This window comes from Pleurodeles waltl, chromosome 8 (assembly GCF_031143425.1).
Source record: "Pleurodeles waltl isolate 20211129_DDA chromosome 8, aPleWal1.hap1.20221129, whole genome shotgun sequence".
Lineage (NCBI taxonomy): Eukaryota > Metazoa > Chordata > Amphibia > Caudata > Salamandridae > Pleurodeles > Pleurodeles waltl.
The window spans coordinates 877472825-877496214 of record NC_090447.1 but is presented as its reverse complement, the minus strand read 5'-3'; positions in this window follow the sequence as shown (position 1 = coordinate 877496214).

Sequence of the window (23390 nt, the reverse complement as noted above, 5' to 3'; positions counted from 1 at the left end):
ATCTCCAGAGATGCTGCTGTGGATTTGAAGTGGTGGATTGCAAGCAACAATCTTTCACAAGGAAAACCGTTCCAGCAGTCGCCACCAGTGGCCACAGTCATAACGGATGCTTCCACTCTAGGGTGGGGAGCTCATCTGGGGGATCTGGAGATCAAAGGTCTTTGGTCTCCAGAGGAACAGATTTTTCACATCAATCTGTTAGAGTTACGGGCTGTACGTCTGGCTCTCAAGGCCTTCCTCCCTTCCCTTCGTGGTCAGTCGGTACAGGTCCTAACGGACAATACTACCACGATGTGGTACATAAACAAGCAGGGAGGAGTGGGGTCGTACCTTCTCTGCAGAGAAGCTCTTCGACTATGGTCCTGGGCAAAGGACCATCAGATTTGCTTGATAGCAAACCATCTGGCCGGAGTCTTGAACGTGCGTGCGGACAGTCTCAGTCGCCACTTCTCGGCAGACCACGAGTGGCGTCTCCATCCAGATCAAGTCCGTTTAATCTTCCAGAAGTGGGGGTTTCCTCGGGTAGATCTGTTCGCCACTCGAGAGAACGCGCATTGTCCGTTGTTCTGCAGCCTTCAGTATCCGATGCAGGAAGCATTGGGGGACGCGTTTCAAATGACCTGGTGCGGCCAGTTGCTTTACGCGTTTCCTCCCATACCCTTGATTCCTCGAGTATTGAGGAAGATTCGCCAAGACCGGGCTCTAGTAATCGTAATAGCTCCGGATTGGCCAAGGAGGGTGTGGTACTCCGACCTTCTCCAACTGTCAACGTGCCCGCCGCTCCGTCTCCCTTTCAGGGCAGACCTCCTCTCGCAGTCGCAGGGGCAGGTTCTACACCCCAACCTCCAGAGTCTGCACCTACATGCCTGGAGATTGAACGGGGCAACCTGAGTTCCTTCTCTCTCCCGCCTGAGGTAGTGGATGTTATATTAGCGGCCAGGCGACACTCCACTAAATCTATCTACGCTAATAGGTGGTCTAAATTTGTTGCGTGGTGTGGAGAGAGGCAGATTGATCCTTTACAAGCTCATCTATCGGACGTTTTGTCTTTTGCTCTATCTCTGGCGCAGAAAGGTTGTGCAGTGGCTACCATTAAAGGTTATTTATCGGCCTTGTCAGCCTTCATATGTCTTCCAGACCAACCATCTTTATTTAAATCCCCTATTGTTATCAGATTCTTGAAAGGTCTTCTAAATCAATATCCTCCAAAGCCATTCGTTATGCCGCAATGGGATTTGTCCTTAGTCCTGACTTTCCTTATGGGGTCCCCTTTTGAACCTATGCATTCTTGCCCCTTAAGGTATTTGTTTTTAAAAACAGTCTTCCTGATAGCTATAACATCAGCAAGGAGAGTGAGTGAGTTGCAGGCCTTATCAGTAAAACCCCCTTATACAACTTTTTATGGGGATAAGGTGGTGTTGAGGACCAAGGCTGCTTTCCTCCCGAAGGTTGTTTCACCCTTCCATTTGGCTCAGGCAATTACTTTGTCCACGTTCTATCCTCCGCCTCATCCTTCCAAAGAGGAAGAAAGACTGCACCGTCTGGATCCAAAGAGAGCGTTGAGCTTCTTTATCAATAGAACAAAGGATTTCAGGCTGGAGGATCAGCTGTTTATTGGATACGTGGGCAAGAGGAGAGGAAAGGCAGTCCACAAGAGAACACTATCCAGGTGGGTTGTTCTTTGCATTAAAATATGTTACTCTTTGGCAAAGAAGGATCCTCCTGAGGGCATTAGAGCTCATTCCACCAGAGCTAAGTCGGCCACTTCGGCCTTAGCCAGAGGTGTTCCTGTGGTCGACATCTGCAAGGCCGCAACTTGGTCGTCCCTTCACACTTTTGCAAAACATTACTGTTTAGATTCTGAGGTTAGAAGGGACGGCCATTTTGCACGGTCAGTGCTGCAGGATTTCTTGGTTTGACCATTTAGGCACCCACCGCCGGGCGTGGTACTGCTTTGGGACTCTATTCATGAGGTGAGGAATCCACAGGTAGTTGTATCCATCAGAAGAACGAGTTACTTACCTTCGGTAACGACTTTTCTGGTGGATACATTAGCTACCTGTGGATTCCTCACGGTCCCACCCGCCTCCCCGTTGCCTTTATGGTCTTGCCAAGTAATCCTTGAGTGCGCTCCTCTTGATCTTTGAGGGTGCAATAGATGTATATATATAATATATTTATATATATATATGGGTATATGTGTATATATCTTTATGTATATACTTGGTGTGTGTATATATTTTTAAAAGAAAGAGTTTTATATATATATATATATATATATGTACATAAAAAAGATTTACAGTTATTCATACAATGTGGTGTATTTTTACAATATAATGGATGTTGCTTTGTTCTTTCATTGCATTGCCTGGTTGTTCTCATGCACGTAAAAAATGATTGGTACTGACGTCCGCACGTCGTCGAGGACCTCTTATTGCCTGTATGACGTCAGACGGCGTCGCGTGCGAGACAGTGACGTCCTCGTCGACGTGCAGAGACTAGTAAGAAGATTTCCGTAGAATGCTGGCGCCATGGGAGTATTCATGAGGTGAGGAATCCACAGGTAGCTAATGTATCCACCAGAAAAGTCGTTACCGAAGGTAAGTAACTCGTTCATCTGCCCTGAAACATTAGAGTTTTAGGTGGTTTACATGGATCACCCTCTTGGGTGTCCTGCTGGTGCCCAGGTCTTCCAAGTAGGTGATCTCACTCTTCTTTTCTAGGATAGGGTAAAGGCCACTCCATCTGTCCTGGAGTGCCCTGGGAGCTACAGGCTCCAGAACCCACACCTTTTGCCCTGGTTTAAATTTTACCACTTCAGCCTTTTGACCATACCACAACTTTTGGAGCTGTTGGCTGGCCTCAAGGTTTTTAGATGTCTTATTCAAGTACTCAGCAGTCCTTGAGTGGAGGCCAATCACATAGTCCATCTTAGAAATGGGGTCTCTAGTTGGCAGAGGTATCACCCTTGTCCAAATAGGGCCCACACTCCTAGCCAGGGTAAGTCACACACAATCCAAATTATCCTGTGCCCACCCTCTGGTAGCTTGGCACAGAGCAGTCAGGCTTAAGATAGACTGCAGAACGATGGCTCTATCGGTTTAACATTTAGAGTCTCAAGCCACTGATATACGGATTTATGGCATGTGAAATCTACAAAAATATAACATGAAATCTATAAATATTAAAGGAAGAATTCCTTACCAATCATGTCACAAAGATGTAACAGTGAAGAAATGTTGTAATGAAGTGGGTTGAGGTCTGTTAAAATCTCTAAACCAGAAGAAAATTCTGAAGCATGTAAAAACTGTGGCAAAGATGGCGACTAACTCTTGGCTACAGCTGCCAATGTTGACACACCTGCACCTTAGCAACCCTGAAGACTCTGTGATGTCATAAAAGCATCTCACTTTGGTTAGAACCAATGATGTCATTCTGAGAAAAAAAACACAGAGGAATGCAACAGTGTTCTATTTAGGAAGCTAAAATATGTGCTGGTCTGCAGTGGCACAAAAAGCAGCACTTCTCACCATCATTCATTGGAATAAAAGGGGATTATGTGAACATATCAGTTGCTAATGGATTTAGCATAAGTGTGAGAAACACAGAGGAGGGAAATGTGGCTTAGAACATTTTAATATATTATGTTTCTTTCTTCTATACAGCATAATTTATATTCAGATTAATAGCACATAAAGTGCAAAAAGAATAATTCTAAAATAAAATTTGATAATAAAGATGCCTTTGCCTATCTCATGCCCCAGAATAGACAGAGTTAACTTTATGTGAATTACTAGACCAAAGAGATTTGGTTAACACAACCATCCCCTGTCCCCTTGTTCTGCCAGTGAGAGGTTTGCTCATTTCCATAAAATATATCCACCAGCAGCTTTCAAACAGCCAAAACAACTATGTGGAAGCCTTGTCACGTGCAGGGTTGAGAAAATGGGAATGGGGAATTGGAAATCATAAAATGTCTCTATCATAAAGGAAACATTATTGGGGCAACCATAATTTAGCTTATCTGGCTACATGATCTTGTACGTTGTGTTACTGTTGCCATGGTTCTACCCAAAAAACTGACAGAGAGACTGACATTATTCCAACATAACAGTAGTTTCCATAAACGTTGGTGTACAATTTTAATCTGTTTCACTTTTAGTGCAACAGATAAGGCTGTTAGTTTTTAGATTAATTTAGCACCTTTCTTCTCTCTGTGTGGGAGAGCTAACTATTTTATTATTTGTTTAGTTTGATTGGACCCTACATTCTTTATTCTTTCAATTGCATCTCTTTTTTATCTATTGAATCCTTGCCTTCTTTAGAGCACGTCAAGGGGTTTATTTCAACTAAGTTCATACTGAGACTCAGACAGGGGCACTTGAAGGAGATGTTTGCTTTTGCTGAGTCTTCTGGTCTACCTTTTGTGGCAGCAGAGATAGAACATGTGAAAATGCCTGTAGTCAGCAATCTTTCTCTAACGTGGAAGGAGGATTTCCTTTAGGGATATGGTATACTCAGACATTATTGGGTACTTAAATGCTACACAATCAAGGCTTTGTCATAGATTTTAAGCAAACCACCTTTTGTTTGCCAAAGAAGAATCTCCTTGGGCTTCACCAACAAGACCAGATTGCTTGCCCTGGCCACTGGTTATTTAGATATTGAGGAAAGGCTTACATTGTGTAAATTGTCACATGCATATATTCTGCCTTTCATCTAGCTCTAAACAATGACTTTGTTGTCCTGTCTACATTCAAAGACTTTAATCTGTTGTGGTTCCCTGCAGTATAATTAGCGTACTATAAAATAAAAAATGAGGAATTTCCAATCTGTATTGCCACAAGGATCTCTTTCAAGGTCTTTAAACCAAAGTAAAAACTTTAGAATTGTCAAATTGTGAGAAAGCTTGTGGCAAATTCCTGGCTACAGCTGTCAGCGTTAATACAGCAGCCTCTTGATAACCCTGAAGATTATATGAAGTCACAAATTGTAGGAAGCTGGCTCTGTGTATACCTTATCAAAATGAGATATAATGTGCACAGAGTACAGGGATTTCCCAGAGGTTTAATGGAGACAAAATTAGATAATAATAATGCTCTCTTTTGCGGTAGTGTGGTTGAACAGTTAGACTAATCAGAGAGTAGTGCAAATCATTAGTTGTACACACACAGGTAATAAATGAAACACACACCCAATGACTGCAAGTTGATGGAAGATTTAAAATGGGCTCCCATGGATTTTCAGGGCATTCGGAATTGTATTCGCCAGCAGGTAAGTACCCACGTCTTCAGTGGGCAGACCTGGCAAGTTCCGGGTGCAGGGTGTAAACTCAGCATTGAGCTCACAATACTTTTGAATATGGGGCTCCTTGGGGTCACAAGAAAGCTGCAGGTCAGGAACTGGAGGTTGGCTTAGGGAAACCACTGGCTAGACAGAGTGGAGGGTCGCCTGCTGCAAGTTGCTGCACCGGAAGTCGGGTTCCCCAAGGACAGGGTGGTGCTGTTGCAGGGTACCTTTTGGCATTGGGTTTCTTTGTCCGGAAACTTCACGAGCAGGGGTGTCCTCTGGATTTAGTCCACAGAAGTTGTTGTGTTGGTCAACCCAGGGTGGACACTTGGTCAGAAACGTCTGGGGACCTGCTCTAGACCGGTGGCCCACCTGGACACAAGCCGTGGGTATCGGGTGCAGAGTAGGCTGGGCTTGCTGATCAGGGTGGTTCTGGAGTACTTTTTAGGGTCGAGCCTGCGTCGCATGCGGTCGCGCATGCGTATCGCTAGTGAGACGCTTAGGAAATAAGAAAATGGATCAGAGCCCCGTCCACGTCACATCTGTGTTTTTCATTGGTTCGTGGGCTTGCCTGTCAAAATAGGCTTGCTTTCAATAGAGGAAAGCACGCCTACGTCATTCCTTTTCTGGTGATTAGCCCTCCTCGAGCGCAGCGACCAAGTACTAAAAACATGCGAGGCTCGCTGTTTTCCGTCAGGTTTGTGGACTACTTTTTATTATCTTTTGTTCGCTGCGCGATCTCGCTTGTTCTCCTTTGTTTGCAGCGCGATCTCACTTTTCTGATGGATACAACTACCTGTGGATTCCTCACCTCATGAATACTCCCATGGCGCCAGCATTCGACGGAAATCTTCTTACTAGTCTCTGCACGTCGACGAGGACGTCACTGTCTCGCACGCGACGCCGTCTGACGTCATACAGGCAATAAGAGGTCCTCGACGACGTGCGGACGTCAGTTCCCTTTTTTCCGTGCATTCGAAACGGTTATCTTCGAGGGAGCAACTGTTACTCTTACGGTTACAGTGTATATCTTGCTGCGTACTCTTTCTCTGTGGAAATAATGTCGCAGAGAAAGTCTGGATTTAAGCCTTGTCGTGAGTGCGGAGGCAAGATGTCGGTGACGGATCCTCATTCCGATTGCCTTTGGTGTTTGAGCTCCGACCACGACGTCTCGACTTGTGATTCATGTCAGCACATGAATCCGAAGGCCCTTAAAGAACGTGAGGCGAAGCTGTTTATGGCCAAGTCAAAGGAGAAGCATCACAAGAAGTCTTCTCCAAGACATCGGCGTCATCGAGACTCCCGGCGCCGTAGAGAATCTCGGCGTCATTCAAGGGAGGCTCGTTCCAGGTCTCCGGATCGGCGCCGAAAGACATGGGAGGTCAGCCCCACGGTGACGCCGCATCCTTCGACGCCGTTGCCCTCTCCGGCGTCACCAACTTCGCCTGGACAGGCGTCGGTGATTGAGGTATTGGAGCCTCAAGTGTTTTCTCCGGCGCAGACGCCGAGGCCGGCGTCGGGGTCGCCTCCGAGACAGGCACCCCAGTATCCGGCTTTTCCCACCCCTGCAGCCGATAGTTCCGCATTCTTGAATGCGATGTATGCCATCTTCCAACAGATGGCTCCAGGGGGTGCTCCGGCTGGGCCTTTGGCCTTTTCTTTGGGTGATCCTGCACCTCTTCGGCCGGCACCCTTTATGCCCTTTCTCCCGTTTGGGAACGTGGGCTCGGCGCCAGTGTCGGCGCCGGTGGCCGCTCCGGTGTCTTCGGAGGGATTGGCCCCAGGGATTTCCATCCCGTCGACGTCGAGATTTCGGCCTGTGACTCCGGTGGGTCCATCTGTTTCAGCTGCTCTTCAGTCAGCGCCGAAGTTACCCGTGGCGCCGGATGCGGCGTCGGTGGCTTCGGAAGATCGGCGCCGATCTCCGACTTCGGCGGAGGCATTGTCGACTCCGCGGATTGAGCAACGACTGCATTCAAGGAGGCGTGCTCTCCGGGTACTAGAAGAGCAGGAGTACCAACGAGCCCTAGAGGAAGGAGAGCTAGAGGACTCGGGTGATGGGCTGCGTGGACTGGAGTCGGCCAGTGGGCTGGACACTTCCCCTGAGTGGGACCTTTCGTCCCCAGGGGAATATACTGAGGAAGTTGCTTCCTTTCATACAGTGGTACGGAAGGCAGCTAGTTTTTTGGACCTGCCTTTGCCGGTGGTGGAGGCGAAACAAAACCTTTTGACGGAGGTGTTGCATCCGGCCTCAGCCGCGGCGGAGCCTCTGTTACCTTTTAATGACGCTCTGCTGGATCCGGTTTTAGAGGTGTGGAAGAGGCCGGCATCTTCCCCAGCAGTTCACAGAGCCGTGGCCAGGAGGTATCGGACGGCTCCAACTGATCCTGGTTTCCTATCTAGGCACCGTACGCCGGAGAGCTTGGTAGTGCAGGCCTCCTGTTCGTCCAAGTCAGCGCCTGGTTCTTTCCCGACGGTGCCTGGGGACAGAGACTCAAAAAAGCTAGAGGCGCAGTCGAAGAAGATTTTTTCGTCCTGCAGTCTGGCGTTAAAAGCCACTAATGCGACCTGTATCCTGGGGAGGTATATTCATGCTCTGATGGATGACATCTCCTCTTCGTTTACAGAGCTTCCCCAGGGTCTTTTGGATCTTGTCTCTGATGCCCAGGCTGCTGCGACCCAAATTATCCAGACGGGACTGGATACCACCGACTCGGTAGCCAGAGCAATGGGCACAACTGTGGTGGAAAGGAGACAGGCCTGGCTCCGTAACTCGGGCTTTTCGGCAGATGTACAGTCCACATTGTTGGATCTCCCGTTTGATGGGGACAAACTGTTTGGGGCTAAGGCTGATTCGGCCTTGGAACGTTTTAAGGAGAGCAGGGCCACGGCTAAGTCGTTGGGACTCCAAGCTCCTTCTTCCACGGCCTCTTCCAGATTCTTCAGGAGGTTTCGTGGATTTGGGCGTGGCTCTTCCTCCTCTTCCTTTCGGGGAAGATATCAGCAACCTGCCTCTTCCCATCCCTATAGATCTTTTAGGGGGAGGGGTAGGGTCCGCACCAGGGGAGCCTCTCAGCAGCACTCTGCCTCTTCCTCATCCTCTGGCGGGGTGCAGCAGGGGAAGCAGCCTTAGGCTTCCACCATTTCCCACTCACTCCTCTCCTGTAGGGGGAAGATTACAGCATTTTCTCACCAAATGGGAGACTGTTACGTCGGACACTTGGGTTCTCAGTGTTGTGGGAAAAGGCTACACCCTTCCCTTTCGGGAGTTTCCGCCCCTCATCCCGCCCCGCCCTTCGTATTGTTCACAAGAACACCTCCTGTTGCTAGAACAGGAGGTAGAAGTCCTCCTTTTAAAGGGCGTGGTGGAGTTGGTCCCGGAGCAGGAAAGGGGTCAAGGAGTTTACTCAAGGTATTTCCTGATTCCCAAGAAGGATGGTCGTTTGAGACCAATTCTGGACCTGAGGATCTTGAATTGGTTCCTCAAGCAGGAAAAGTTCAAGATGCTGACCCTAGCACAGGTGCTTTTGGCGTTGAACATGGAAGACTGGATGGTGTCTGTCGACTTGCAGGATGCTTACTTTCATATCCCGATACTCAAGTCACACAGGAAGTATCTCCGGTTTGTGGTGGGATCGCAACACTACCAGTTTGCGGTCCTTCCGTTTGGTCTTACTTCAGCACCTCGAGTCTTCACGAAGGTGATGTCGGTGGTTGCGGCAGAGCTCAGAAGGAAGGGGATGGCAGTATTCCCTTACTTGGACGATTGGTTGATCAAAGCCAAGTCCCCGGAGCTTGTGTTGCGTCATCTGCAGTCAACAACCCAGTTGTTGTTCGACCTGGGCTTTTCGGTGAACGAGCCCAAATCTCACCTAGAGCCCTCTCAGCGCCTCCTGTTCATAGGGGCAGTACTGGATACAACATTGGGTCGGGCCTTTCCTCCGCCTCAGCGGATTCAAGATATTCAGGATTTGGTTCCAATGTTTCGAAATGGAGCGGTAGTTCCAGTCCTCAAGGTCCTTCGTCTGCTCGGTCTTTTTGCCTCCTGCATTCTGTTGGTCACGCATGCTCGCTGGCACATGAGGGCTCTTCAGTGGTGCCTCCGAAGGCAGTGGTCTCAACACAGAGGGGATCTAGAGGGTACTGTCAAGATCTCCAGAGATGCTGCTGTGGATTTGAAGTGGTGGATTGCAAGCAACAATCTTTCACAAGGAAAGCCGTTCCAGCAGTCGCCACCAGTGGCCACAGTCATAACGGATGCTTCCACTCTAGGGTGGGGAGCTCATCTGGGGGATCTGGAGATCAAAGGTCTTTGGTCTCCAGAGGAACAGATTTTTCACATCAATCTGTTAGAGTTACGGGCTGTACGTCTGGCTCTCAAGGCCTTCCTCCCTTCCCTTCGTGGTCAGTCGGTACAGGTCCTAACGGACAATACTACCACGATGTGGTACATTAACAAGCAGGGAGGAGTGGGGTCGTACCTTCTCTGCAGAGAAGCTCTTCGACTATGGTCCTGGGCAAAGGACCATCGGATTTGCTTGATAGCAAACCATCTGGCCGGAGTCTTGAACGTGCGTGCGGACAGTCTCAGTCGCCACTTCTCGGCAGACCACGAGTGGCGTCTCCATCCAGATCAAGTCCGTTTAATCTTCCAGAAGTGGGGGTTTCCTCGGGTAGATCTGTTCGCCACTCGAGAGAACGCGCATTGTCTGTTGTTCTGCAGCCTTCAGTATCCGATGCAGGAAGCGTTGGGGGACGCGTTTCAAATGACCTGGTGCGGCCAGTTGCTTTACGCGTTTCCTCCCATACCCTTGATTCCTCGAGTATTGAGGAAGATTCGCCAAGACCGGGCTCTAGTAATCTTAATAGCTCCGGATTGGCCAAGGAGGGTGTGGTACTCCGACCTTCTCCAACTCTCAACGTGCCCGCCGCTCCGTCTCCCTTTCAGGGCAGACCTCCTCTCACAGTCGCAGGGGCAGGTTCTACACCCCAACCTCCAGAGTCTGCACCTACATGCCTGGAGATTGAACGGGGCAACCTGAGTTCCTTCTCTCTCCCGCCTGAGGTAGTGGATGTTATATTAGCGGCCAGGCGACACTCCACTAAATCTATCTACGCTAATAGGTGGTCTAAATTTGTTGCGTGGTGTGGAGAGAGGCAGATTGATCCTTTACATGCTCATCTATCGGACGTTTTGTCTTTTGCTCTATCTCTGGCGCAAAAAGGTTGTGCAGTGGCTACCATTAAAGGTTATTTATCGGCCTTGTCAGCCTTCATATGTCTTCCAGACCAACCATCTTTATTTAAATCCCCTATTGTTATCAGATTCTTGAAAGGTCTTCTAAATCAATATCCTCCAAAGCCATTCGTTATGCCGCAATGGGATTTGTCCTTAGTCCTGACTTTCCTTATGGGGTCCCCTTTTGAACCTATGCATTCTTGCCCCTTGAGGTATTTGGTTTTAAAAACAGTCTTCCTGATAGCTATAACATCAGCAAGGAGAGTGAGTGAGTTGCAGGCCTTATCAGTAAAACCCCCTTATACAACTTTTTATGGGGATAAGGTGGTGTTGAGGACCAAGGCTGCTTTCCTCCCGAAGGTTGTTTCACCCTTCCATTTGGCTCAGGCAATTACTTTGTCCACGTTCTATCCTCCGCCTCATCCTTCCAAAGAGGAAGAAAGACTGCACCGTCTGGACCCAAAGAGAGCGTTGAGCTTCTTTATCGATAGAACAAAGGATTTCAGGCTGGAGGATCAGCTGTTTATTGGATACGTGGGCAAGAGGAGAGGAAAGGCAGTCCACAAGAGAACACTATCCAGGTGGGTTGTTCTTTGCATTAATATATGTTACTCTTTGGCAAAGAAGGATCCTCCTGAGGGCATTAGAGCTCATTCCACCAGAGCTAAGTCGGCCACTTCGGCCTTAGCCAGAGGTGTTCCTGTGGTCGACATCTGCAAGGCCGCAACTTGGTGGTCCCTTCACACTTTTGCAAAACATTACTGTTTAGATTCTGAGGTTAGAAGGGACGGCCATTTTGCACGGTCAGTGCTGCAGGATTTCTTGGTTTGACCATTTAGGCACCCACCGCCGGGCGTGGTACTGCTTTGGGACTCTATTCATGAGGTGAGGAATCCACAGGTAGTTGTATCCATCAGAAGAACGAGTTACTTACCTTCGGTAACGACTTTTCTGGTGGATACATTAGCTACCTGTGGATTCCTCACGGTCCCACCCGCCTCCCCGTTGCCTTTATGGTCTTGCCAAGTAATCCTTGAGTGCGCTCCTCTTGGTCTTTGAGGGTGCAATAGATGTATATATATAATATATTTATATATATATAGGTATATGTGTATATATCTTTATGTATATACTTGGTGTGTGTATATATTTTAAAAGAGAGAGTTTTATATATATATATATATATGTACATAAAAAGATTTACAGTTATTCATACAATGTGGTGTATTTTTACAATATAATGGATGTTGCTTTGTTCTTTCATTGCATTGCCTGGTTGTTCTCATGCACGTAAAAAATGATTGGTACTGACGTCCGCACGTCGTCGAGGACCTCTTATTGCCTGTATGACGTCAGACGGCGTCGCGTGCGAGACAGTGACGTCCTCGTCGACGTGCAGAGACTAGTAAGAAGATTTCCGTCGAATGCTGGCGCCATGGGAGTATTCATGAGGTGAGGAATCCACAGGTAGCTAATGTATCCACCAGAAAAGTCGTTACCAAAGGTAAGTAACTCGTTCATTTGGACATATCACAGCTTCTTGGGGCGCCACGTTTTGTTTTTACTTCGTGTTTGAAGTGTACCGCATTTACTTGATTATTGCAGCTGCATGGGGTGAAGATTACTTTGTGGTTGCAGTATATCGCGTTCACTTGATTATCGCAGCTACTTTCAGTGCAGTGTTTATTTTTTACTTCGTGGTTGCAGTGCACGGCGTTTACTTTGCTATCGCAGCTGCTAGGGGTGGTGCTTTTTGTGTTTTATTTAAAAGTTACAGTGCAGCACATCTAGTTTGTTTATCGTGGCTGCTTGGGGCACCACTTTTCATTTTTACTTCGCAATTGCAATGCACCACTTTTAGTTTAGATATGGCGCTTGGGTCATTGCAGTTTTGTGTTTACTTCACAGTTTCAGTACACCGTGTTTATTTTTTAATGCAGCAGCTTCGGCGCCGCGTTTTGATTTTGCGGCAGTGCACAACATTCACTTTGATACATAGTGGCTATTTGAGGGCAACTAATTTTAGTTATTAAGTTGCTGTTGTAGTACACTGCATTCATCTAGCTTTGCGGCTGTGTGAGGGGTGGCGCATTCTAATATTTCCATTGTGGTGGCAGAGCAACGTGTCCATTTTAGTTTTAGAGTGGGTGGGAGTGGGTGCAGAGTGCTCTGTGTTTTTTCAGCTGCCTGCTATGGAGCGTGTGCTGGCTGTGCCCACATACGCACACTACACAAACCATCTGTCACGTACATGTAAACTCTCCGAGGTGTGGAGGTGGAAGCATTTGTGCTCCTGGATAGCTCAATCTCTAGAGCACGAATTTCAATGGCTGAATGGGCATCTCCTTGCAATGCACCTATGAAATGTGCATGTGGGGCTTCTACTCCCATTCTTCTAAACACGAGGAGGCATGGTCCGAGTGAGAAAACAAGCCACACTGGTTGCTGCACCTTGAGTTTTGCTGCGGTAGTGACTATGTTAGTGGCCTTGCAGAAGAATCATAGTAACATGTTAAATGACCTCACTTAAATGGGTCTTCTCATCTACCTGGGCCTATCTTTCTCAGATCTTTAATCTGAGGCTCCAGGGTTCAGGCCCCTGTACAGATGGTTTGTCACTCCTAAGCATTTGTACACTATCTAGGGTTACAGTTGGTGCTTGGGCGCTGCTCACTTTCTGATTTTCTTAAAGGTCACAGGGCAGCATTTATTCATTGTGTTGTTTTCTGTCTCTGCTAACGATGTTAAACTTACATAACTTAATTAAGCTCCATGTTTGTTGTGTTTACAGCAGCTGCGTTGGGCAGTGTTCACTTCATGGTTCCTTGTGGTTGCACGACACCACCTTTGATTATAGTTGCTGGAACAGCTGGTGGTGCCAAAACACAGTTGGGTGATCAGGTTTACAGTGCACCAAGATTGTGGCAACACTAGCTTTTATATCACTGGTAACTTTATTTTTTGCAGAGCCTGTTTCCCTTGTTTGCAGTACCGCGTTGTGGGGGGTCACAAACAGGTGATTTAATCATGGTTTCAGTGCTCTAGTTTTTTAGGGTGGAGCGTGCAATGCGCTCTGTCCCTGTTGTTATCTCTCTAACGGCTTGTAACAATGCCCATCACTTTGGTTGGTTCGTGGGCTTGCCTTTTAAAATTTGCTTGATTTGATTAGTGAAAGGCATGCGTACGTCATGCCTTTTCTGGTGCTTAGCCCTTGTTAAGCGCACCGCCAACTACTGAAAACATACAAGGCTTCATGTTTTCCGTATGGCTTCAGGACTACTTTTTCCTCTTTGTTTCGTAGGTAGTGAGATCTCGCTGGGCAGTAGTCAAGCGCTTTGCATGACATCGATCTTGTTACATGGATAATTGCACTGTTGTCGGTAACAAGGATAACTGCACTTTTGCCGATATGTTTCACTGCAAGCTAACTTCTGTTTCCTTCTGTGTGTTTGCTTCGCGGCCATCGGCTCTCTTATGTGAAAGTGTTTATCTTTTAATATTCAGTTTATGTGGCAAGAAAAGTCCGGTTAGGAGTTTATAATGCTAAGAGATCTAACTCAAGCAAACACGAGGCCCATTGCATTGTAAATGCTTGTTTGGAGTTGCTTTTTGGACAGGGCTGCTGTCCTCTAGCGATCTTGGTCCTCTGGTGGACAGGCAATCCTCTTGGGGTTTTGAAGAGGTCACTGGTCCTGCAAGATACATCACCTTTTTGAAGCAGGGGCTTCAGAAGCTGTAGACAGGCCGGTAGGGCTGGGGCCAAGTCAAATGGTGTCTGCAATCATCTCTGTTGGGTGTCAGCTTAGCAGTTCTTATTTCTTCTTGTTGTCTTCTTGAGGTCACCAGAAACCTTGTGAGCTGGGTTCAGGGGTGCCATTAAATCCTGGATGGAGGAGTGTAACAGGTGTCAGGGGTCAGGGATCAGTAGCCAACGGCTACTGACCCTGAGGGTGACTACACCCTTCCAGTGTCCACTCCATTTGAGGTGGGTGAAACAGCACGAACCGTATGGTCCCTGTCCTCCAAACCAAGATGGAGGATTCTACATGGAGAGGGGTCACTTCAGCTCTGGACGCCTTATGGGTGGACCTATCTGAAGTGGTCACTCCTCCTTTTTTTTTTCAAATGTTCCTGCTTTACTTGCCGCCAAAAGTGGGACTTTGTCTGGTGGGTGGGCATCTCCACTAGCGGGAGTGCCCTGGTACACTGTAACAGGAGTCCTGAACTTTTGAGGCTCACCGCCTCATTTTATAGTTCCTGCAGGCAGGCGGTGTGAAGCACCTCCACCAAGAGCAAGCTTTTTTTCTGACTCCATGGGAACAAAGGCCCCCACCCCATGGGGTCCGAAACTCCTCCTTTAGTGGCAGGCTGGCACATACTGGTCAGCCTTAAACTAAGTGGGTTACACAAAAGGGTTGGTTAAAATATAGGGAGCATTTCTCAGATGCCCTCTGGGCGCACTGTACAATAACTCCAACACTGGCATCAGTGTGGGTTTATTCTGCTTGAGATGTTTGATGCCAAACTTCCCAATCTTCAGTGAAGTCATCATGTAGCTGTAGAGTTCATGATGACAAACTCCTAGCCCATGTACTGTTTGTGGCCACACTGCACTTACAACGTCTAAGAATTGACTTAGATATTGTAGGGGCATATTGCTCATGCAGCTATGCCCTCACCTGTGATAGAGTGCACCCTGCCCAAGGGTTTGAGAGGCCTGCTAGAGGAGTGTCTTACCTATGCCACAGGCAGTGGTTGGTGGACCTGGCATCCTGAGAGGGATGCCATGCTGACTTTTCCTTTTTCTGCCCACCAGTACACACAAGCTGCAAATTCAGTGTGCATGTGCTTGGCGAGGAGTCCTTTAGTGTGACATAATATATGTTGCAGCACTTAGGGACCCTACCTGGTCACAGAGCCCTTGGTACCACTGGTATGTTTTACAAGGGTCTTAGCTGTGTGCCGGGGTGTGCCAATTGTGGGAACAATGGTACAGTTCTAGGGAAAGAACACTGGTGCAAGGGCCTTTTTAGCAGGATACCACCACACTTTAAGTCAAGAAAGCATCAATATCAGGAAAAAGGTGGGGAAGGAACCATTAGAAAAAGGGGCTCTTTCCTACACAGCCCCCTCCCAAATGAAAGAGGATGAGACTAACTTTTCCCAGGAGAGTCTTCATTGTCTAAGTGGAAGAACCTGGAAAGCCATCCGCATTGGCATGGGCAGTCCCACGTCTGTATTCCACTGAAAAGTCTAATCCCTGTGTGCTCACCTTTCATTTGTATCAGTCATCTAAGTTGTCTGTGGACAGTTTGAACAATAAAGTGAGTACCAAACAAGTATGAGTTCAGCTTTTTCAGTGACAAAACCACAGCAATGGCCTCCTTCTCAATGTAATGTCACTCCAACTCTGCTCTCTGTAGAGTAACCTCCTTTTAATTGAAAAAACAGGCTGGTCATAGCTATCATCATTGGATTTCGGACAGGACTGCTCCTATCCCATGTTCAGAGACATCTGTCTGCACAATGAACTGCTTAGAATAATCTGGAGCTTTGAGTACTGGTGGTGAAGTTGAAGTATGTTCTATGTGGGGGGTCACAATGGATCCATTCCCTTTCACAAACCCCATATTGTAACCAGTCAAACCATAGAATGCACTGACTTGAGTCTGGGTTTTTGGAGCTTCCCAGTCCAAAATTGTCTGGATCTTGGGCTGTAAAGGTTGCATTTGGCCTTCACCTACAAGGTGGCCCACGCATACAACAGTGCTCTGCCCTGTCTGGCACTTTGATGCCTTCCTAGTGAGGCCTGCTGATTCCCCAGGTGGATCAGGTGATCCTGCCTAGATAAGCTAAAGACAGCAATATCATCTGGATATACTACACTAAAGGACTCCAAGCCAGCAAGGACTTGATTCACCAACCGTTGGAAGGTGACAGGGGCATCTTTAACACAAAGGGCCTAACAGTAAACTGATAATGCCCATTAAGTGTAGTGAATGCTGTCTTTTCTTTTGCTCCAGGTGCCGTTCTGATTTGCCAGTGCACTGCAGTTAGGGCAAAGGTACTAAGTAATCTGGCTGCACCTAATTTGTCTCTTAGTTCATCTGCTCTTGATATAGGGTGTACATCTGTCTTGGTGACAGAGTTGAAACCTCTGTAGTCCACACAAAACCTCATCTCTCTCTTCCCATCTTCGGAATGAGGGTTGGGGACCAATACCACTGGGCTAGCTCAGGGACTGTCAGAGGGTTCAAAAACCACTAAATTCAGCATCTTCTGGAATTCCACTTTGATGCTCACTTTGACTTGGTCAGACTGTCTATAGATTTTGGTTTTGACACGTAAACTGTCTTATGTGTCCCCATCATGGGTACACGGGTGGGTCTGTCCAGGGGCCAAAGAGAAAAGCCCAACAAACTGCTGTAGGACTTGCCTGCAGTCAGCTTGCTGTTGGGCAGTGAGGGTGTCTGAATAGATAACTCAATCAGCTGACCCATCTTTAGGGTCATGTGAAAGGAGGTCAGGGAGACACTCACTCTCTTCTTCCTGGTCCTCATCAGTAACCACCAACAAGGGTATATCTGCCCTGAAACATTAGAGTTTTAGGTGGTTTACATGGATCACCCTCTTGGGTGTCCTGCTGGTGCCCAGGTCTTCCAAGTAGGTGATCTCACTCTTCTTTTCTAGGATAGGGTAAGTGCCACTCCATGCGTCCTGGAGTGCCCTGGGAGTCACAGGCTCCAGAACCCATACCTTTTGCCCTGTTTTAAATTTTACCAGTTCAGCCTTTTGACCATACCACAACTTCTGGAGCTGTTGGCTGGCCTCAAGGTTTTTAGATGTCTTATTCAAGTACTCAGCAGTCCTTGAGTGGAGGCCAAGCACATAGTCCATCTTAGAAATGAGGTCTCTAGTTGGCAGAGGTATCACCCTTGTCCAAATAGGGCCCACAATCCTAGCCAGGGTAAGTCACACACAATCCAAATTATCCTGTGCCCACCCTCTGGTAGCTTGGCACAGAGCAGTCAGGCTTAGGATAGACTGCAGAACGATGGCTCTATCGGTTTAAAATTTAGAGTCTCAAGCCACTGATATACGGATTTATGGCATGTGAAATCTACAAAAATATAACATGAAATCTATAAATATTAAAGGAAGAATTCCTTACCAATCATGTCACAAAGATGTAACAGTAAAGAAATGTTGTAATGAAGTGGGTTGAGGTCTGTTAAAATCTCTAAACCAGAAGAAAATTCTGTAGCATGTAAAAACTGTGGCAAAGATGGCGACAAACTCTTGGCTACAGCTGCCAATGTTGACACACCTGCACCTTAGCAACCCTGAAGATTCTGTGATGTCATAAAAGCATCTCACTTTGGTTAGAACCAATGATGTCATTCTGAGAAAAAAACACAGAGGAATGCAACAGTGTTATATTTAGGAAGCTAAAATATGTGCTGGTCTGCAGTGGCACAAAAAGCAGCACTTCTCACCATCATTCATTGGAATAAAAGGGGATTATATGAACATATCAGTTGCTAATGGATTTAGCATAAGTGTGAGAAACACAGAGGAGGGAAATGTGGCTTAGAACATTTTAATATATTATGTTTCTTTCTTCTGTACAGCATAATTTATATTCAGATTAATAGCACATAAAGTGCAAAAAGAATAATTCTAAAATAAAATTTGATAATAAAGATGCCTTTGCCTATCTCATGCCCCAGAATAGACAGAGTTAACTTTATGTGAATTACTAGACCAAAGAGATTTGGTTAACACAACCATCCCCTGTCCCCTTGTTCTGCCAGTGAGAGGTTTGCTAATTTCCATAAAATATATCCACCAGCAGCTTTCAAACAGCCAAAACAACTATGTGGAAGCCTTGTCACGTGCAGGGTTGAGAAAATGGGAACGGGGAATTGGAAATCATAAAATGTCTCTATCATAAAGGAAACGTTATTGGGGCAACCATATTTTAGCTTATCTAGCTACATGATCTTGTACGTTGTGTTACTGTTGCCATGGTTCTACCCAAAAAACTGACAGAGAGACTGACATTATTCTAACATTACAGTAGTTTCCATAAACGTTGGTGTACAATTTTAATCTGTTTCACTTTTAGTGCAACAGTTAAGGCTGTTAGTTTTTAGATTAATTTAGCACCTTTCTTCTCTCTGTGTGGGAGAGCTAACTATTTTAATATTTGTTTAGTTTGATTGGACCCTACATTCTTTATTCTTTCAATTGCATCTCTTTTTTATCTATTGAATCCTTGCCTTCTTTAGAGCACGTCAAGGGATTTATTTAAACTAAGTTCATACTGAGACTCAGACAGGGGCACTTGAAGGAGATGTTTGCTTTTGCTGAGTCTTCTGGTCTACCTTTTGTGGCAGCAGAGATAGAACATGTGAAAATGCCTGTAGTCAGCAATCTTTCTCTAACGTGGAAGGAGGATTTCCTTTAGGGATATGGTATACTCAGACATTATTGGGTACTTAAATGCTACACAATCAAGGCTTTGTCATAGATTTTAAGCAAACCACCCTTTGTTTGCCAAAGAAGAATCTCCTTGGGCTTCACCAACAAGACCAGATTGCTCGCCCTGGCCACTGGTTATTTAGATATTGAGGAAAGGCTTACATTGTGTAAATTGTCACATGCATATATTCTGCCTTTCATCTAGCTCTAAACAATGACTTTGTTGTCCTGTCTACATTCAAAGACTTTAATCTGTTGTGGTTCCCTGCAGTATAATTAGTGTACTGTAAAATAAAAAATGAGGAATTTCCAATCTGTATTGCCACAAGGATCTCTTTCAAGGTCTTTAAACCAAAGTAAAAACTTTAGAATTGTCAAATTGTGAGAAAGCTTGTGGCAAATTCCTGCCTACAGCTGTCAGCGTTAATACAGCAGCCTCTTGATAACCCTGAAGATTATGTGAAGTCACAAATTGTAGGAAGCTGGCTCTGTGTATACCTTATCAAAATGAGATATAATGTGCACAGAGTACAGGGATTTCCCAGAGGTTTAATGGAGACTAAATTAGATAATAATAATGCTCTCTTTTGTGGTAGTGTGGTTGAACAGTTAGACTAATCAGAGCGTAGTGCAAATCATTAGTTGTACACACACAGGCAATAAATGAAACACACACCCAATGACTGCAAGTTGATGGAAGATTTAAAATGGGCTCCCATGGATTTTCAGGGCATTCGGAATTGTATTCGCCAGCAGGTAAGTACCCACGTCTTCAGTGGGCAGACCTGGCAAGTTCCGGGTGCAGGGTGTAAACTCAGCATTGAGCTCACAATACTTTTGAATATGGGGCTCCTTGGGGTCACAAGAAAGCTGCAGGTCAGGACCTGGAGGTTGGCTCAGGGAAACCACAGGCTAGACAGAGTGGAGGGTCGCCTGCTGCATGTTGCTGCACCGGAAGTCGGGTTCCCCAAGGACAGGGTGGTGCTGTTGCAGGATACCTTTTGGCATTGGGTTTCTTTGTCCGGAAAGTTCACGGGCAGGGGTGTCCTCTGGATTTAGTCCACAGAAGTTGTTGTGTTGGTCAACCCAGGGTGGACACTTGGTCAGAAACGTCTGGGGACCTGCTCTAGACCGGTGGCCCACCTGGACACAAGCCGTGGGTATCAGGTGCAGAGTAGGCTGGGCTTGCTGATCAGGGTGGTTCTGGAGTACTTTTTGGGGTCGAGCCTGCGTCGCATGCGGTCGCTCATGCGTATCGCTAGTGAGACGCTTAGGAAATAAGAAAATGGATCAGAGCCCCGTCCACGTTACGTCTGTGTTTTTCATTGGTTCGTGGGCTTGCCTGTCAAAATAGGCTTGCTTTCAGTAGAGGAAAGCACGCCTACGTCATTCCTTTTCTGGTGATTAGCCCTCCTCGAGCGCAGTGACCAAGTACTGAAAACATGCGAGGCTCGCTGTTTTCCGTCAGGTTTGTGGACTACTTTTTATTATCTTTTGTTCGCTGCGCGATCTCGCTTGTTCTCCTTTGTTTGCAGCGCGATCTCACTTGTTTGGACATATCACAGCTTCTTGGGGCGCCACGTTTTGTTTTTACTTCGTGTTTGAAGTGTACCGCATTTACTTGATTATTGCAGCTGCTTGGGGTGAAGATTACTTTGTGGTTGCAGTATATCGCGTTCACTTGATTATCGCAGCTACTTTCAGTGCAGTGTTTATTATTTACTTCGTGGTAGCAGTGCACAGCGTTTACTTTGCTATCGCAGCTGCTAGGGGTGGTGCTTTTTGTGTTTTATTTAAAAGTTACAGTGCAGCACATCTAGTTTTTTATCGTGGCTGCTTGGGGCACTACTTTTCATTTTTACTTCGCAATTGCAATGCACCACTTTTAGTTTAGATATGGCGCTTGGGTCATTGCAGTTTTGTGTTTACTTCACAGTTTCAGTACACCGTGTTTATTTTTTAATGCAGCAGCTTCGGCGCCGCGTTTTGATTTTGCGGCAGTGCACAACATTCACTTTGATACATAGTGGCTATTTGAGGGCAACTAATTTTAGTTATTAAGTTGCTGTCGTAGTACACTGCATTCATCATGCTTTGCGGCTGTGTGAGGGGTGGCGCATTCTAATATTTCCATTGTGGTGGCAGAGCAACGTGTCCATTTTAGTTTTAGAGTGTGTGGGAGTGGGTGCAGAGTTCTCTGTGTTTTTTCAGCTGCCTGCTATGGAGCGTGAGCGTGTGCTGGCTGTGCCCACAGACGCACACTACACAAACCATCTGTCACGGACATGTAAACTCTCCGAGGTGTGGAGGTGGAAGCATTTGTGCTCCTGGATAGCTCAATCTCTAGAGCACGAATTTCAATGGCTGAATGGGCATCTCCTTGCAATGCACCTATGAAATGTGCATGTGGGGCTTCTACTCCCATTCTTCTAAACACGAGGAGGCATGGTCCGAGTGAGAAAACAAGCCACACTGGTTGCTGCACCTTGAGTTTTGCTGCGGTAGTGACTATGTTAGTGGCCTTGCAGAAGAATCACAGTAACATGTTAAATGACCTCACTTAAATGGGTCTTCTCATCTACCAGGGCCTACCTTTCTCAGATCTTTAATCTGAGGCTCCAGGGTTCAGGCCCCTGTACAGATGGTTTGTCACTCCTAAGCATTTGTACACTATCTAGGGTTACAATTGGTGCTTGGGCGCTGCTCACTTTCTGATTTTCTTTAAGGTCACAGGGCAGCATTTATTCATTGTGTTGTTTACTGTGTCTGCTAACGATGTTAAACTTACATAACTTAATTAAGCTCCATGTTTGTTGTGTTTACAGCAGCTGCGTTGGGCAGTGTTCACTTCATGGTTCCTTGTGGTTGCACGACACCACTTTTGATTATAGTTGCTGGAACAGCTGGTGGTGCCAAAACACAGTTGGGTGATCAGGTTTACAGTGCACCATGATTGTGGCAACACTAGCTTTTATATCACTGGTAACTTTATTTTTTGCAGAGCCTGTTTCCCTTGTTTGCAGTACAGCGTTGTGGGGATCACACACAGGTGATTTAATCATGGTTTCAGTGCTCTAGTTTTTTAGGGTGGAGCGTGCAAAGCGCTCTGTCCCTGTTGTTATCTCTCTAATGGCTTGTAACAATGCCCATCACTTTGGTTGGTTCGTGGGCTTGCCTTTTAAAATTCGCGTGATTTGATTAGTGAAAGGCATGCGTACGTCATGCCTTTTCTGGTGTTTAGCCCTTGTTAAGCGCACCGCCAACTACTGAAAACATACAAGGCTTCATGTTTTCCGTATGGCTTCAGGACTACTTTTTCCTCTTTGTTTCGTAGGTAGTGAGATCTCGCTGGGCAGTAGTCAAGCGCTTTGCATGACATCGATTTTGTTACATGGATAATTGCACTGTTGTCGGTAACAAGGATATCTGCACTTTGGCCGATATGTTTCACTGCAAGCTAACTTCTGTTCCCTTCTGTGTGCTTGCTTCGCGGCCATCAGCTCTCTTATGTGAAAGTGTTTATCTTTTAATATTCAGTTTATGTGGCAAGAAAAGTCCGGTTAGGAGTTTATAATGCTAAGAGCTCTAACTCGAGCAAACGCGAGGCCCATTGTATTGCAAATTCTTGTTTGGAGTTGCTTTTTGGACAGGGCCGCTGTCCTCTAGCGATCTTGGTCCTCTGGTGGACAGGCAATCCTCTTGGGGTTTTGAAGAGGTCACTGGTCCTGCAAGATACATCACCTTTTTGAAGCAGGGGCTTCAGAAGCTGTAGACAGGCCGGTAGGGCTGGGGCCAAGTCAATTGGTTTCTGCACTCTTCTTTGTTGGGTGTCAGCTTAGCAGTTCTTATTTCTTCTTGTTGTCTTCTTGAGGTCACCAGAAACCTTGTGAGCTGGGTTCAGGGGTGCCATTAAATCCTGGATGGAGGAGTGTAACAGGTGTCAGGGGTCAGGGATCAGTAGCCAACGGCTACTGACCCTGAGGGTGACTACACCCTTCCAGTGTCCACTCCATTTGAGGTGGGTGAAACAGAACGAACCCTATGGTCCCTGTCCTCCAAACCAAGATGGAGGATTCTACATGGAGAGGGGTCACTTCAGCTCTGGACGCCTTATGGGTGGACCTATCTGAAGTGGTCACTCCTCCTTTTTTTTTCAAATGTTCTTGCTGTACTTGCCGCCAAAAGTGGGACTTTGTCCGGTGGGTGGGCATCTCCAGTAGCGGGAGTGCCCTGGTACACTGTAACAGGAGTCCTGAACTTTTGAGGCTCACCGCCTCGTTTTATAGTTCCTGCAGGCAGGCGGTGTGAAGCACCTCCACCCAGAGCAAGCTTTTTTTCTGACTCCATGGGCACAAAGGCCCCCACCCCATGGGGTCAG